Source organism: Elephas maximus, chromosome 13 (assembly GCF_024166365.1).
Source record: "Elephas maximus indicus isolate mEleMax1 chromosome 13, mEleMax1 primary haplotype, whole genome shotgun sequence".
NCBI lineage: Eukaryota > Metazoa > Chordata > Mammalia > Proboscidea > Elephantidae > Elephas > Elephas maximus.
Genome location: NC_064831.1, coordinates 100,629,542 through 100,643,873, shown reverse-complemented (window position 1 = coordinate 100,643,873; position 14,332 = coordinate 100,629,542). Strand labels below are relative to the sequence as shown.

The 14,332-nt window shown below is 48.3% G+C and overlaps 9 non-coding genes across 9 annotated transcripts; all 9 read right to left on the bottom strand.

Annotated features, from left to right (window-relative positions):
* Window positions 1-129: 129 nt before the first annotated feature.
* Window positions 130-210, bottom strand: LOC126057589 (small nucleolar RNA SNORD115). The gene has a single exon (XR_007512668.1). It is a non-coding gene; the product is annotated as a small nucleolar RNA SNORD115 (small nucleolar RNA).
* Window positions 211-1,830: 1,620 nt separating this feature from the next.
* On the bottom strand, window positions 1,831-1,908 carry LOC126057711 (small nucleolar RNA SNORD115). Its single transcript, XR_007512785.1, has one exon. It is a non-coding gene; the product is annotated as a small nucleolar RNA SNORD115 (small nucleolar RNA).
* Window positions 1,909-3,512: 1,604 nt separating this feature from the next.
* On the bottom strand, window positions 3,513-3,593 carry LOC126057588 (small nucleolar RNA SNORD115). The gene has a single exon (XR_007512667.1). It is a non-coding gene; the product is annotated as a small nucleolar RNA SNORD115 (small nucleolar RNA).
* A 1,620-nt stretch (window positions 3,594-5,213) lies between these two features.
* Window positions 5,214-5,291, bottom strand: LOC126057710 (small nucleolar RNA SNORD115). The gene has a single exon (XR_007512784.1). It is a non-coding gene; the product is annotated as a small nucleolar RNA SNORD115 (small nucleolar RNA).
* Window positions 5,292-6,895: 1,604 nt separating this feature from the next.
* On the bottom strand, window positions 6,896-6,976 carry LOC126057587 (small nucleolar RNA SNORD115). The gene has a single exon (XR_007512666.1). It is a non-coding gene; the product is annotated as a small nucleolar RNA SNORD115 (small nucleolar RNA).
* A 1,620-nt stretch (window positions 6,977-8,596) lies between these two features.
* On the bottom strand, window positions 8,597-8,674 carry LOC126057709 (small nucleolar RNA SNORD115). Its single transcript, XR_007512783.1, has one exon. It is a non-coding gene; the product is annotated as a small nucleolar RNA SNORD115 (small nucleolar RNA).
* Window positions 8,675-10,278: 1,604 nt separating this feature from the next.
* On the bottom strand, window positions 10,279-10,359 carry LOC126057586 (small nucleolar RNA SNORD115). The gene has a single exon (XR_007512665.1). It is a non-coding gene; the product is annotated as a small nucleolar RNA SNORD115 (small nucleolar RNA).
* Window positions 10,360-11,979: 1,620 nt separating this feature from the next.
* Window positions 11,980-12,057, bottom strand: LOC126057708 (small nucleolar RNA SNORD115). Its single transcript, XR_007512782.1, has one exon. It is a non-coding gene; the product is annotated as a small nucleolar RNA SNORD115 (small nucleolar RNA).
* A 1,604-nt stretch (window positions 12,058-13,661) lies between these two features.
* Window positions 13,662-13,742, bottom strand: LOC126057585 (small nucleolar RNA SNORD115). Its single transcript, XR_007512664.1, has one exon. It is a non-coding gene; the product is annotated as a small nucleolar RNA SNORD115 (small nucleolar RNA).
* Between the last annotated feature and the right edge of the window lie 590 nt (window positions 13,743-14,332).

Here is a 14,332-nt window from a genome sequence, read left to right as displayed (position 1 = left end):
AGCCAAGGAATCAGCTTGACAAAAATCGGTCAGTGAGGAGTTTTCGATCACGTGCTGGACGTAAAAGGAATCAAAACGGGCTCCATTCTAAAGGAGATCATTAAGATTGGGGAAAAGCAGTTTCCCTCTGGGCCTCAGCGTGATCCTATTGAGCGTGATTTTAATGTCATCATTTCTCTTCCAGAGAAGTGGAGGTGTCATCATTGACCCGAGACATATCAATCCCCAGGAAAAATCACCTGAGTCCTCAAGTTCCTTACCACAGACATCTTCCATCCAGCCCGGAATCATGCAGGATGAGAATGTTCGCACATCCTCTTCCAGGTTCCTGGGGAGTAGCTTGACCCTCATGAAAGCGGGAAAACAGGCCTGGACCTTGCAATCCTTTTAGGAAGGACAAAGAAGTAAGCCAGACATCGCACGAGAGACATCCATGGTCTAACAGCTAAGGTTTTTCCCACATGTGCTCAAAAATATGGACAACATCAAGACACGCACTTCTAACCCGTTAGGGAGACTGCTCACCCTTGACAGAAAGGCAGACATGTGCCAGATCAGGACATGGCATAGAGGTCTCAGACCGTAGTAAAAGAAACTCAGGAGGTCCCAGGCAAGGAGAGGCTTTTCATTTTGATCAGGCCTGGCCCATGTAACAAGGAAGCCAAATCTGTGTCCACAGGCACTGTCCCGTGCACGAGCACTCTCAGGAAATTACACCCAAGGGTTCCCCAAACTGGGGATCTTCAAACGAGCTGTGGGACACTCAGAAGAGTGCTTACTCCAAGAATTTGCCCCAAACTTCTCCTACGAATTTCCGGAGTTTGATTTCACCCTTGTGCCATGCAGAGACACAGACCCGGCCACCTCTTTCCCAAAGAACGGTAACACAGGGAACATATCTCCTCCTGCTTATCAACCATCAGAAGATCTCTTGGCACAAACAGAGCAGGAGTCTTATGGAAACTCTACGGGATTCCAATGAACTGTGTAGGAACAGTGATCTTTGCACTCGTGCAAGGCAGCATTTACACCTGCATTCACTGTCTACAGCTCCAAGGAAACATGACTTCCTGTGGCATGAACCTGAAACTGCTCACGACCCTCGTGTCCTCCTCACACATGGCATAGACCCTGACTTTAGATTTTCTACGCGGGTATCTGTGCAGCTACCTTCACTTGAAAGCTGGAGCCAGCTATCAGACTACGGAATCTCTCATCCAATTTCAAGCTTCCTGGGAAAAGTGCCCTGCAGATCCCAAGAAGCCAGCTGAAACTGACAAACGCTTTCAATATGGCAAGTTGACCAGTCTCCCATAGAGCTCTGAGCCATTCACCTCCCATAAATATCTTGGGAAAATACATTCTTCTCGTTGTGCATTTCTCCCAATTCCCTAGGACGTATCGGACTTGGACCCCGGCTATCGGAGACGACTCAAGCGCACATTTTTCAGGATCCTCAGATTCCTAAGTATCCATCCACGCACATCACTGCCACTTAGTCAACCAGGCAAGGTCAAGCAAACACCAGGGGACATGCCTCAGCTTTGTCAACAACCTCTACTGCCTTTTGGGCTGCATCCTCACTTGCCCAAGTGTCAGATGGGGCCAGGGAAAATCACGGTGATTCCCTCACCTTGTGACCTCGCCACGGTGAGTTTCATGGAAGCAGGTCTTTCTAAATGACACAAAAAGAGGAAAAGAGCCAAGGAATCAGCCTGACAAAAATCAGCCACCCAGGTGTTTTGGGTCACTTGGTGCAGGTGAAAGGAATGAAAATGGGGGTCTGCTCTAAAGAAGATCTATAAGGCCGGGGCAAAGGAGTGTCTCGCAGGGCCTCAGCATAAACCCACTGAGCACGATTTTTAGGTCATCATCTCTCTTCGAGACAGGTTATGTCATCATTGACCCGAGCCATATCTCTCCCCAGGAAAAATCCCCTGAGACCTGAAGATGCTTACCACAAATGTCTTCCTTCCACCGAGGAATGACACTGGGTGAGAGAATTCACACATCGTCTTCCAGTTTCCAGGGGAGTTGGCTTGACCCCCATGAAAGCAGGACAACAGACATCGACCTCACTATCCCTTGGAAAAGGGCAAATCAGTAAGACAAAGATCACAGGAGAGAAGCTCACTTCCCTGTGGCTATGCTTTCTCCCAGATAGTCGCAAACATATGCACAAAATCAAGACACCCATTTACAACCCACTGGGGAGACTGCTGACCCTTCACACAAAGTGAGACTCGTGCCTGGATGTAGTACAAATTCTCAGGAGCACGCAGGCAAAAGGAGCCTTTGCAATTGATTAACCCTGACTGATGTGTTGAAGGCAGCCAAATATGCGTCCAGGGGCACCGTCCAACGTGTTGGACTCTCGGGATACGGCACCCAAGAGTCCCCAGTAACTGGGGATCTTCAAATCAGCTGGAAGGACATTTGGGAATGAGTTCCTTTCCAAGAATTGTGCCAACACTTCTAGAAATTTCCACAGTCCTTCAACACTTTGATTTCACCACTGAGCCATGTAGAGACACAATCCAATCTACCTCAGGCCCGAGTAATCCCTATAGAGGGAGAACATCTCCTCCTGTATATCAACCACCACAGGATCCTGTGGGGCATACAGAAAAGCAGTTCTACAGAATCTCTATGAGATTCCAAAGAACTGTCAAGAAAATGATCTTTCCGCATGCGGAAGGCAGCAGTTATGCCTGCATTTCCTGACTAGAGTGTTAGCCGATCGTGACTTCCTGTGGCACGTACCTGAAACTAGTCATGACGCGCGCATCGCGTTTACCAAATGCCATCGAACCTGACCTTAGTGTTTTGACTCAGATATTTGTGCTGCTACCTTTTCTCGATAGCTACAGTGAGGTATCAGACTACTCGATTGTTCACCCAGTGCCAGGATTTGTGGGAAAGATACCCTGCAGATCCTAATCGTCCAGTCGCAACTGACACAGGCTTTCGACTATGGCAAGTATGTCCGGTTTCTCCAGTAGAGCTCCTAGCCATTCCCAAGCGGAAAATATATGAGAAAAGCACATTTGTCTCGCTGTGCATTCTCTCAATTCCGTAGACATACCAGGCTGGGCACCGGATGATCAAAAATTCCTCAAGTGGAAATTCTTCCAGGTTCCTGTGCTTCCTAACTATCCACCCGTGCATATCACCGCCACTTATTCAATCGGTCAGGTCAAGCTAAAAGCAGGGCACACGTCTCAGCTTCTCCACAAAACCCGACTGCCTTTTGGGCTCCGTTTTCACTTGTCCAAGTATCAGCAGGGACAAGGTAAAACTGCCATCATTCACTCACCTTGTGTTCTTCCTGTGGTGAATCTCTTGGGAGTAGGTCTTTCTAAGTCAGAGAAAAAGAGGAAAGGAGCCAAGGAATCAGCTTGACAAAAATCGGTCAGTGAGGAGTTTTCGATCACGTGCTGGACGTAAAAGGAATCAAAACGGGCTCCATTCTAAAGGAGATCATTAAGATTGGGGAAAAGCAGTTTCCCTCTGGGCCTCAGCGTGATCCTATTGAGCGTGATTTTAATGTCATCATTTCTCTTCCAGAGAAGTGGAGGTGTCATCATTGACCCGAGACATATCAATCCCCAGGAAAAATCACCTGAGTCCTCAAGTTCCTTACCACAGACATCTTCCATCCAGCCCGGAATCATGCAGGATGAGAATGTTCGCACATCCTCTTCCAGGTTCCTGGGGAGTAGCTTGACCCTCATGAAAGCGGGAAAACAGGCCTGGACCTTGCAATCCTTTTAGGAAGGACAAAGAAGTAAGCCAGACATCGCACGAGAGACATCCATGGTCTAACAGCTAAGGTTTTTCCCACATGTGCTCAAAAATATGGACAACATCAAGACACGCACTTCTAACCCGTTAGGGAGATTGTTCACCCTTGACAGAAAGGCAGACATGTGCCAGATCAGGACATGGCATAGAGGTCTCAGACCGTAGTAAAAGAAACTCAGGAGGTCCCAGGCAAGGAGAGGCTTTTCATTTTGATCAGGCCTGGCCCATGTAACAAGGAAGCCAAATCTGTGTCCACAGGCACTGTCCCGTGCACGAGCACTCTCAGGAAATTACACCCAAGGGTTCCCCAAACTGGGGATCTTCAAACGAGCTGTGGGACACTCAGAAGAGTGCTTACTCCAAGAATTTGCCCCAAACTTCTCCTACGAATTTCCGGAGTTTGATTTCACCCTTGTGCCATGCAGAGACACAGACCCGGCCACCTCTTTCCCAAAGAACGGTAACACAGGGAACATATCTCCTCCTGCTTATCAACCATCAGAAGATCTCTTGGCACAAACAGAGCAGGAGTCTTATGGAAACTCTACGGGATTCCAATGAACTGTGTAGGAACAGTGATCTTTGCACTCGTGCAAGGCAGCATTTACACCTGCATTCACTGTCTACAGCTCCAAGGAAACATGACTTCCTGTGGCATGAACCTGAAACTGCTCACGACCCTCGTGTCCTCCTCACACATGGCATAGACCCTGACTTTAGATTTTCTACGCGGGTATCTGTGCAGCTACCTTCACTTGAAAGCTGGAGCCAGCTATCAGACTACGGAATCTCTCATCCAATTTCAAGATTCCTGGGAAAAGTGCCCTGCAGATCCTAAGAAGCCAGCTGAAACTGACAAACGCTTTCAATATGGCAAGTTGACCAGTCTCCCGTAGAGCTCTGAGCCATTCACCTCCCATAAATATCTTGGGAAAATACATTCTTCTCGTTGTGCATTTCTCCCAATTCCCTAGGACGTATCGGACTTGGACCCCGGCTATCGGAGACGACTCAAGCGCACATTTTTCAGGATCCTCAGATTCCTAAGTATCCATCCACGCACATCACTGCCACTTAGTCAACCAGGCAAGGTCAAGCAAACACCAGGGGACATGCCTCAGCTTTGTCAACAACCTCTACTGCCTTTTGGGCTGCATCCTCACTTGCCCAAGTGTCAGATGGGGCCAGGGAAAATCACGGTGATTCCCTCACCTTGTGACCTCGCCACGGTGAGTTTCATGGAAGCAGGTCTTTCTAAATGACACAAAAAGAGGAAAAGAGCCAAGGAATCAGCCTGGCAAAAATCAGCCACCCAGGTGTTTTGGGTCACTTGGTGCAGGTGAAAGGAATGAAAATGGGGGTCTGCTCTAAAGAAGATCTATAAGGCCGGGGCAAAGGAGTGTCTCGCAGGGCCTCAGCATAAACCCACTGAGCACGATTTTTAGGTCATCATCTCTCTTCGAGACAGGTTATGTCATCATTGACCCGAGCCATATCTCTCCCCAGGAAAAATCCCCTGAGACCTGAAGATGCTTACCACAAATGTCTTCCTTCCACCGAGGAATGACACTGGGTGAGAGAATTCACACATCGTCTTCCAGTTTCCAGGGGAGTTGGCTTGACCCCCATGAAAGCAGGACAACAGACATCGACCTCACTATCCCTTGGAAAAGGGCAAATCAGTAAGACAAAGATCACAGGAGAGAAGCTCACTTCCCTATGGCTATGCTTTCTCCCAGATAGTCGCAAACATATGCACAAAATCAAGACACCCCTTTACAACCCACTGGGGAGACTGCTGACCCTTCACACAAAGTGAGACTCGTGCCTGGATGTAGTACAAATTCTCAGGAGCACGCAGGCAAAAGGAGCCTTTGCAATTGATTAACCCTGACTGATGTGTTGAAGGCAGCCAAATATGCGTCCAGGGGCACCGTCCAACGTGTTGGACTCTCGGGATACGGCACCCAAGAGTCCCCAGTAACTGGGGATCTTCAAATCAGCTGGAAGGACATTTGGGAATGAGTTCCTTTCCAAGAATTGTGCCAACACTTCTAGAAATTTCCACAGTCCTTCAACACTTTGATTTCACCACTGAGCCATGTAGAGACACAATCCAATCTACCTCAGGCCCGAATAATCCCTATAGAGGGAGAACATCTCCTCCTGTATATCAACCACCACAGGATCCTGTGGGGCATACAGAAAAGCAGTTCTACAGAATCTCTATGAGATTCCAAAGAACTGTCAAGAAAATGATCTTTCCGCATGCGGAAGGCAGCAGTTATGCCTGCATTTCCTGACTAGAGTGTTAGCCGATCGTGACTTCCTGTGGCACGTACCTGAAACTAGTCATGACGCGCGCATCGCGTTTACCAAATGCCATCGAACCTGACCTTAGTGTTTTGACTCAGATATTTGTGCTGCTACCTTTTCTCGATAGCTACAGTGAGGTATCAGACTACTCGATTGTTCACCCAGTGCCAGGATTTGTGGGAAAGATACCCTGCAGATCCTAATCGTCCAGTCGCAACTGACACAGGCTTTCGACTATGGCAAGTATGTCCGGTTTCTCCAGTAGAGCTCCTAGCCATTCCCAAGCGGAAAATATATGAGAAAAGCACATTTGTCTCGCTGTGCATTCTCTCAATTCCGTAGACATACCAGGCTGGGCACCGGATGATCAAAAATTCCTCAAGTGGAAATTCTTCCAGGTTCCTGTGCTTCCTAACTATCCACCCGTGCATATCACCGCCACTTATTCAATCGGTCAGGTCAAGCTAAAAGCAGGGCACGCGTCTCAGCTTCTCCACAAAACCCGACTGCCTTTTGGGCTCCGTTTTCACTTGTCCAAGTATCAGCAGGGACAAGGTAAAACTGCCATCATTCACTCACCTTGTGTTCTTCCTGTGGTGAATCTCTTGGGAGTAGGTCTTTCTAAGTCAGAGAAAAAGAGGAAAGGAGCCAAGGAATCAGCTTGACAAAAATCGGTCAGTGAGGAGTTTTCGATCACGTGCTGGACGTAAAAGGAATCAAAACGGGCTCCATTCTAAAGGAGATCATTAAGATTGGGGAAAAGCAGTTTCCCTCTGGGCCTCAGCGTGATCCTATTGAGCGTGATTTTAATGTCATCATTTCTCTTCCAGAGAAGTGGAGGTGTCATCATTGACCCGAGACATATCAATCCCCAGGAAAAATCACCTGAGTCCTCAAGTTCCTTACCACAGACATCTTCCATCCAGCCCGGAATCATGCAGGATGAGAATGTTCGCACATCCTCTTCCAGGTTCCTGGGGAGTAGCTTGACCCTCATGAAAGCGGGAAAACAGGCCTGGACCTTGCAATCCTTTTAGGAAGGACAAAGAAGTAAGCCAGACATCGCACGAGAGACATCCATGGTCTAACAGCTAAGGTTTTTCCCACATGTGCTCAAAAATATGGACAACATCAAGACACGCACTTCTAACCCGTTAGGGAGACTGCTCACCCTTGACAGAAAGGCAGACATGTGCCAGATCAGGACATGGCATAGAGGTCTCAGACCGTAGTAAAAGAAACTCAGGAGGTCCCAGGCAAGGAGAGGCTTTTCATTTTGATCAGGCCTGGCCCATGTAACAAGGAAGCCAAATCTGTGTCCACAGGCACTGTCCCGTGCACGAGCACTCTCAGGAAATTACACCCAAGGGTTCCCCAAACTGGGGATCTTCAAACGAGCTGTGGGACACTCAGAAGAGTGCTTACTCCAAGAATTTGCCCCAAACTTCTCCTACGAATTTCCGGAGTTTGATTTCACCCTTGTGCCATGCACAGACACAGACCCGGCCACCTCTTTCCCAAAGAACGGTAACACAGGGAACATATCTCCTCCTGCTTATCAACCATCAGAAGATCTCTTGGCACAAACAGAGCAGGAGTCTTATGGAAACTCTACGGGATTCCAATGAACTGTGTAGGAACAGTGATCTTTGCACTCGTGCAAGGCAGCATTTACACCTGCATTCACTGTCTACAGCTCCAAGGAAACATGACTTCCTGTGGCATGAACCTGAAACTGCTCACGACCCTCGTGTCCTCCTCACACATGGCATAGACCCTGACTTTAGATTTTCTACGCGGGTATCTGTGCAGCTACCTTCACTTGAAAGCTGGAGCCAGCTATCAGACTACGGAATCTCTCATCCAATTTCAAGCTTCCTGGGAAAAGTGCCCTGCAGATCCCAAGAAGCCAGCTGAAACTGACAAACGCTTTCAATATGGCAAGTTGACCAGTCTCCCGTAGAGCTCTGAGCCATTCACCTCCCATAAATATCTTGGGAAAATACATTCTTCTCGTTGTGCATTTCTCCCAATTCCCTAGGACGTATCGGACTTGGACCCCGGCTATCGGAGACGACTCAAGCGCACATTTTTCAGGATCCTCAGATTCCTAAGTATCCATCCACGCACATCACTGCCACTTAGTCAACCAGGCAAGGTCAAGCAAACACCAGGGGACATGCCTCAGCTTTGTCAACAACCTCTACTGCCTTTTGGGCTGCATCCTCACTTGCCCAAGTGTCAGATGGGGCCAGGGAAAATCACGGTGATTCCCTCACCTTGTGACCTCGCCACGGTGAGTTTCATGGAAGCAGGTCTTTCTAAATGACACAAAAAGAGGAAAAGAGCCAAGGAATCAGCCTGGCAAAAATCAGCCACCCAGGTGTTTTGGGTCACTTGGTGCAGGTGAAAGGAATGAAAATGGGGGTCTGCTCTAAAGAAGATCTATAAGGCCGGGGCAAAGGAGTGTCTCGCAGGGCCTCAGCATAAACCCACTGAGCACGATTTTTAGGTCATCATCTCTCTTCGAGACAGGTTATGTCATCATTGACCCGAGCCATATCTCTCCCCAGGAAAAATCCCCTGAGACCTGAAGATGCTTACCACAAATGTCTTCCTTCCACCGAGGAATGACACTGGGTGAGAGAATTCACACATCGTCTTCCAGTTTCCAGGGGAGTTGGCTTGACCCCCATGAAAGCAGGACAACAGACATCGACCTCACTATCCCTTGGAAAAGGGCAAATCAGTAAGACAAAGATCACAGGAGAGAAGCTCACTTCCCTATGGCTATGCTTTCTCCCAGATAGTCGCAAACATATGCACAAAATCAAGACACCCCTTTACAACCCACTGGGGAGACTGCTGACCCTTCACACAAAGTGAGACTCGTGCCTGGATGTAGTACAAATTCTCAGGAGCACGCAGGCAAAAGGAGCCTTTGCAATTGATTAACCCTGACTGATGTGTTGAAGGCAGCCAAATATGCGTCCAGGGGCACCGTCCAACGTGTTGGACTCTCGGGATACGGCACCCAAGAGTCCCCAGTAACTGGGGATCTTCAAATCAGCTGGAAGGACATTTGGGAATGAGTTCCTTTCCAAGAATTGTGCCAACACTTCTAGAAATTTCCACAGTCCTTCAACACTTTGATTTCACCACTGAGCCATGTAGAGACACAATCCAATCTACCTCAGGCCCGAATAATCCCTATAGAGGGAGAACATCTCCTCCTGTATATCAACCACCACAGGATCCTGTGGGGCATACAGAAAAGCAGTTCTACAGAATCTCTATGAGATTCCAAAGAACTGTCAAGAAAATGATCTTTCCGCATGCGGAAGGCAGCAGTTATGCCTGCATTTCCTGACTAGAGTGTTAGCCGATCGTGACTTCCTGTGGCACGTACCTGAAACTAGTCATGACGCGCGCATCGCGTTTACCAAATGCCATCGAACCTGACCTTAGTGTTTTGACTCAGATATTTGTGCTGCTACCTTTTCTCGATAGCTACAGTGAGGTATCAGACTACTCGATTGTTCACCCAGTGCCAGGATTTGTGGGAAAGATACCCTGCAGATCCTAATCGTCCAGTCGCAACTGACACAGGCTTTCGACTATGGCAAGTATGTCCGGTTTCTCCAGTAGAGCTCCTAGCCATTCCCAAGCGGAAAATATATGAGAAAAGCACATTTGTCTCGCTGTGCATTCTCTCAATTCCGTAGACATACCAGGCTGGGCACCGGATGATCAAAAATTCCTCAAGTGGAAATTCTTCCAGGTTCCTGTGCTTCCTAACTATCCACCCGTGCATATCACCGCCACTTATTCAATCGGTCAGGTCAAGCTAAAAGCAGGGCACGCGTCTCAGCTTCTCCACAAAACCCGACTGCCTTTTGGGCTCCGTTTTCACTTGTCCAAGTATCAGCAGGGACAAGGTAAAACTGCCATCATTCACTCACCTTGTGTTCTTCCTGTGGTGAATCTCTTGGGAGTAGGTCTTTCTAAGTCAGAGAAAAAGAGGAAAGGAGCCAAGGAATCAGCTTGACAAAAATCGGTCAGTGAGGAGTTTTCGATCACGTGCTGGACGTAAAAGGAATCAAAACGGGCTCCATTCTAAAGGAGATCATTAAGATTGGGGAAAAGCAGTTTCCCTCTGGGCCTCAGCGTGATCCTATTGAGCGTGATTTTAATGTCATCATTTCTCTTCCAGAGAAGTGGAGGTGTCATCATTGACCCGAGACATATCAATCCCCAGGAAAAATCACCTGAGTCCTCAAGTTCCTTACCACAGACATCTTCCATCCAGCCCGGAATCATGCAGGATGAGAATGTTCGCACATCCTCTTCCAGGTTCCTGGGGAGTAGCTTGACCCTCATGAAAGCGGGAAAACAGGCCTGGACCTTGCAATCCTTTTAGGAAGGACAAAGAAGTAAGCCAGACATCGCACGAGAGACATCCATGGTCTAACAGCTAAGGTTTTTCCCACATGTGCTCAAAAATATGGACAAAATCAAGACACGCACTTCTAACCCGTTAGGGAGACTGCTCACCCTTGACAGAAAGGCAGACATGTGCCAGATCAGGACATGGCATAGAGGTCTCAGACCGTAGTAAAAGAAACTCAGGAGGTCCCAGGCAAGGAGAGGCTTTTCATTTTGATCAGGCCTGGCCCATGTAACAAGGAAGCCAAATCTGTGTCCACAGGCACTGTCCCGTGCACGAGCACTCTCAGGAAATTACACCCAAGGGTTCCCCAAACTGGGGATCTTCAAACGAGCTGTGGGACACTCAGAAGAGTGCTTACTCCAAGAATTTGCCCCAAACTTCTCCTACGAATTTCCGGAGTTTGATTTCACCCTTGTGCCATGCAGAGACACAGACCCGGCCACCTCTTTCCCAAAGAACGGTAACACAGGGAACATATCTCCTCCTGCTTATCAACCATCAGAAGATCTCTTGGCACAAACAGAGCAGGAGTCTTATGGAAACTCTACGGGATTCCAATGAACTGTGTAGGAACAGTGATCTTTGCACTCGTGCAAGGCAGCATTTACACCTGCATTCACTGTCTACAGCTCCAAGGAAACATGACTTCCTGTGGCATGAACCTGAAACTGCTCACGACCCTCGTGTCCTCCTCACACATGGCATAGACCCTGACTTTAGATTTTCTACGCGGGTATCTGTGCAGCTACCTTCACTTGAAAGCTGGAGCCAGCTATCAGACTACGGAATCTCTCATCCAATTTCAAGCTTCCTGGGAAAAGTGCCCTGCAGATCCCAAGAAGCCAGCTGAAACTGACAAACGCTTTCAATATGGCAAGTTGACCAGTCTCCCGTAGAGCTCTGAGCCATTCACCTCCCATAAATATCTTGGGAAAATACATTCTTCTCGTTGTGCATTTCTCCCAATTCCCTAGGACGTATCGGACTTGGACCCCGGCTATCGGAGACGACTCAAGCGCACATTTTTCAGGATCCTCAGATTCCTAAGTATCCATCCACGCACATCACTGCCACTTAGTCAACCAGGCAAGGTCAAGCAAACACCAGGGGACATGCCTCAGCTTTGTCAACAACCTCTACTGCCTTTTGGGCTGCATCCTCACTTGCCCAAGTGTCAGATGGGGCCAGGGAAAATCACGGTGATTCCCTCACCTTGTGACCTCGCCACGGTGAGTTTCATGGAAGCAGGTCTTTCTAAATGACACAAAAAGAGGAAAAGAGCCAAGGAATCAGCCTGACAAAAATCAGCCACCCAGGTGTTTTGGGTCACTTGGTGCAGGTGAAAGGAATGAAAATGGGGGTCTGCTCTAAAGAAGATCTATAAGGCCGGGGCAAAGGAGTGTCTCGCAGGGCCTCAGCATAAACCCACTGAGCACGATTTTTAGGTCATCATCTCTCTTCGAGACAGGTTATGTCATCATTGACCCGAGCCATATCTCTCCCCAGGAAAAATCCCCTGAGACCTGAAGATGCTTACCACAAATGTCTTCCTTCCACCGAGGAATGACACTGGGTGAGAGAATTCACACATCGTCTTCCAGTTTCCAGGGGAGTTGGCTTGACCCCCATGAAAGCAGGACAACAGACATCGACCTCACTATCCCTTGGAAAAGGGCAAATCAGTAAGACAAAGATCACAGGAGAGAAGCTCACTTCCCTATGGCTATGCTTTCTCCCAGATAGTCGCAAACATATGCACAAAATCAAGACACCCATTTACAACCCACTGGGGAGACTGCTGACCCTTCACACAAAGTGAGACTCGTGCCTGGATGTAGTACAAATTCTCAGGAGCACGCAGGCAAAAGGAGCCTTTGCAATTGATTAACCCTGACTGATGTGTTGAAGGCAGCCAAATATGCGTCCAGGGGCACCGTCCAACGTGTTGGACTCTCGGGATACGGCACCCAAGAGTCCCCAGTAACTGGGGATCTTCAAATCAGCTGGAAGGACATTTGGGAATGAGTTCCTTTCCAAGAATTGTGCCAACACTTCTAGAAATTTCCACAGTCCTTCAACACTTTGATTTCACCACTGAGCCATGTAGAGACACAATCCAATCTACCTCAGGCCCGAATAATCCCTATAGAGGGAGAACATCTCCTCCTGTATATCAACCACCACAGGATCCTGTGGGGCATACAGAAAAGCAGTTCTACAGAATCTCTATGAGATTCCAAAGAACTGTCAAGAAAATGATCTTTCCGCATGCGGAAGGCAGCAGTTATGCCTGCATTTCCTGACTAGAGTGTTAGCCGATCGTGACTTCCTGTGGCACGTACCTGAAACTAGTCATGACGCGCGCATCGCGTTTACCAAATGCCATCGAACCTGACCTTAGTGTTTTGACTCAGATATTTGTGCTGCTACCTTTTCTCGATAGCTACAGTGAGGTATCAGACTACTCGATTGTTCACCCAGTGCCAGGATTTGTGGGAAAGATACCCTGCAGATCCTAATCGTCCAGTCGCAACTGACACAGGCTTTCGACTATGGCAAGTATGTCCGGTTTCTCCAGTAGAGCTCCTAGCCATTCCCAAGCGGAAAATATATGAGAAAAGCACATTTGTCTCGCTGTGCATTCTCTCAATTCCGTAGACATACCAGGCTGGGCACCGGATGATCAAAAATTCCTCAAGTGGAAATTCTTCCAGGTTCCTGTGCTTCCTAACTATCCACCCGTGCATATCACCGCCACTTATTCAATCGGTCAGGTCAAGCTAAAAGCAGGGCACGCGTCTCAGCTTCTCCACAAAACCCGACTGCCTTTTGGGCTCCGTTTTCACTTGTCCAAGTATCAGCAGGGACAAGGTAAAACTGCCATCATTCACTCACCTTGTGTTCTTCCTGTGGTGAATCTCTTGGGAGTAGGTCTTTCTAAGTCAGAGAAAAAGAGGAAAGGAGCCAAGGAATCAGCTTGACAAAAATCGGTCAGTGAGGAGTTTTCGATCACGTGCTGGACGTAAAAGGAATCAAAACGGGCTCCATTCTAAAGGAGATCATTAAGATTGGGGAAAAGCAGTTTCCCTCTGGGCCTCAGCGTGATCCTATTGAGCGTGATTTTAATGTCATCATTTCTCTTCCAGAGAAGTGGAGGTGTCATCATTGACCCGAGACATATCAATCCCCAGGAAAAATCACCTGAGTCCTCAAGTTCCTTACCACAGACATCTTCCATCCAGCCCGGAATCATGCAGGATGAGAATGTTCGCACATCCTCTTCCAGGTTCCTGGGGAGTAGCTTGACCCTCATGAAAGCGGGAAAACAGGCCTGGACCTTGCAATCCTTTTAGGAAGGACAAAGAAGTAAGCCAGACATCGCACGAGAGACATCCATGGTCTAACAGCTAAGGTTTTTCCCACATGTGCTCAAAAATATGGACAACATCAAGACACGCACTTCTAACCCGTTAGGGAGACTGCTCACCCTTGACAGAAAGGCAGACATGTGCCAGATCAGGACATGGCATAGAGGTCTCAGACCGTAGTAAAAGAAACTCAGGAGGTCCCAGGCAAGGAGAGGCTTTTCATTTTGATCAGGCCTGGCCCATGTAACAAGGAAGCCAAATCTGTGTCCACAGGCACTGTCCCGTGCACGAGCACTCTCAGGAAATTACACCCAAGGGTTCCCCAAACTGGGGATCTTCAAACGAGCTGTGGGACACTCAGAAGAGTGCTTACTCCAAGAATTTGCCCCAAACT